Raw genomic sequence first — 3,012 nt, 5'->3', positions numbered from 1 at the left:
TTTAGAGTAATTGTAAAATTAAACTTTAAACACATAAACATATATACAACTACATAATTAAGGTATTCTTAATAAAAGTAAAATGAAGTGTCTAATTAAATGGAGAGTTGGGGAAACTGCTTTAAGCAAATAACACTTAAGATGAAATAGGAGTTGAATGGGAATTAGGTAAAGAGTTAAGAAGGAAACAATTACACGTCAAGTGAACCATATATAAGACAATCTTATTGCAGAAAAATGTTTATTACCTTCTAGAAACTGATCATAAACACACACGGACACAAACACACACACACATGCACACACACACACACACACACACACACACAAGTACATTTAAAGATGCTGGTAAAGAAGAGAGAAGAATACCTTGGGACAATGTTGGAGAAATAGACAAAGACCAGATAATACTGGGCCTTGAAATTCAGCTTGAATTTATAATTTAAAACTCATTTAATACAAGAAATTCCACTGAAGATCTTTAAGAAGGGAGAAGAAACTTTTGGTCATGTATCAGTCTGGCAATCACGTGGGGAAATGCAATTAGTTGAGTAACACAAGAGTACAGTGATTCTATTAGTTAAGATAATACTAGTTTATTTTCATGGCTAATTTCATGTGCCAACTTGGCTAGGCTTTAGTACCCAGTTATTTAATAAAAAGAACAAATTTACATGTTGCTGAAAAGGTATTTTGTAGATGTGGTTATCGTCTGCAATCAGTTGACTTTAAGTAGAGGAGAAAACTCTCATTCGGTCAAATAAAGGACTTAAGTGCAACAGGTGAGGTTTCCCAGAGGGCAAGAAATTTAGCCTGAAGACTGAGTTTCCAGCCTGCCGGCCTACCCTATAGATTTTGGTCTTGCTGACTCCCACAATCATGTCAGCCAATTCCTTGAAATAAATCTCACATACACACATATACACACACACAAACACACCTCCTATTGGTTCTAATTTTCTGAAGAACTCTGACTGATACAGTGTGTAACAATTAAAACCACTGGTAGATAAACAACAACAAAATAATTGTTCCTTATGTAATCACCCAATGCAGGTGTTCTTGACTCATGTATGGTTTTCCTGTCTGTGTCATTTCAGTACCCAGGCTTTTTTTATTGTGTGGAAATATTATGCCCTAAAGTAGTTCACAAGGCAGAGTTATCAGGAGGGCCTCTTAAAGCACAGATTACCAGGCCCTAGTCACAGAGCACTTTGTGCTTATTGTTTTTATTTTTAGTAAATTGGGTTGAGGTTGCACAATTTTCATTTTTAACAAGTTCACTGATGATGCTGATATTGCAGGACCAGATACTAAACTTTGAGAACCCCTACCCTAAGTCTACAAGTGTTTATGTTACACTTAGCAGAAGAGAAATTTCACAATGTTGGTTGCTTAAAATCAGCCACTGTGGGGATATTTATATCATGGAAATTGGGAAAAGATTCAAGTAAGTACTTCCTTTTTTTCTGTGTAACTGGTTGTTAAACATTTACTAGAACATCACGGGACATAGGGAATAAAAAGCAAAGAAGTGCCAAAGATGACTTGCAGGTTTACGGCTCCATATCCTAAGAGTATTCATGTGGAATTTGCTATCTTAGAGATATCAAAAGAAGAGCAGGCTTGGGAGGTAAGAATAATTCTGGGCATATTGTTTTTGAGGTACCAAAGAGCCATGCAGCACACACACACACACACACACACACACACACACGTATATGTACATGTATATGTGTATGTATATGTATTATGCATCAAGTTAGATATCTAAGATTGGACTTCTGAAGGACTATCACACAGTACACTGCATAGAATCCTCCAGATGTTCAGGTAGTCAAGATGCTTTCAACTGCATGTAACAAAAAGTGGGACAATAAGGAAATTTATTGAATTTGAACAATTAGGAAATCTATTGGCCTATGTAATTGANTCACCCAATGCAGGTGTTCTTGACTCATGTATGGTTTTCCTGTCTGTGTCATTTCAGTACCTAGGCTTTTTTTATTGCGTGGAAATATTATCCCCTAAAGTAGTTCACAAGGCAGAGTTATCAGGAGGGCCTCTTAAAGCACAGATTACCAGGCCCCAGTCACAGAGCACTTTGTGCTTATTGTTTTTATTTTTAGTAGATTGGGTTGAGGTTGCACAATTTTCATTTTTAACAAGTTCACTGATGATGCTGATATTGCAGGACCAGAGACTAAACTTTGAGAACCCCTACCCTAAGTCTACAAGTGTTTATGTTACACTTAGCAGAAGAGAAATTTCACAATGTTGGTTGCTTAAAATCAGACACTGTGGGGATATTTATATCATGGAAATTGGGAAAAGATTCAAATAAGTACTTCCTTTTTTTCTGTGTAACTGGTTGTTAAACATTTACTAGAACATCACGGGACATAGGGAATAAAAAGAAAAGAAGTGCCAAAGATGACTTGTAGGTTTATGGCTCCATATCCTACGAGTATTCATGTGGCATTTGCTATCTTAGAGATATCAAAAGAAGAGCAGGCTTGGGAGGTAAGAATAATTCTGGGCATATTGTTTTTGAGGTACCAATGAGCCATGCAGCATACACACACACACACACACACACACACACACACACACACACACACACGTATATGTACATGTATATGTGTATGCATATGTATTATGCATCAAGTTAGATATCTAAGATTGGACTTCTGAAGGACTATCACACAGTACACTGCATAGAATCCTCCAGGTGTTCAGGTAGTCAAGATGCTTTCAACTGCATGTAACAAAAAGTAGGACAATAAGGAAATTTATTGAATTTGAACAATTAGGAAATCTATTGGCCTATGTAATTGAAAAACTACAGAGTTATGATGGTGGTCAGTCTTACTTCACTTTGGGTTCTAGCTCTGCTTCCTTGTGATCATACTCTCTGCCATCCTTTGAGTACCTACTGCATGCTCAGGCCGAAAAGGAGATGGCCTAGCTATTCTTTTCTATGGTTTTCTTTTAATAAATTAAGACATTTTC

This window comes from Galeopterus variegatus, unplaced genomic scaffold (assembly GCF_000696425.1).
Source record: "Galeopterus variegatus unplaced genomic scaffold, G_variegatus-3.0.2 Scaffold4221, whole genome shotgun sequence".
NCBI lineage: Eukaryota > Metazoa > Chordata > Mammalia > Dermoptera > Cynocephalidae > Galeopterus > Galeopterus variegatus.
The sequence above is the reverse complement of the archived record's forward strand: the minus strand, read 5'-3'. Positions refer to the sequence as shown.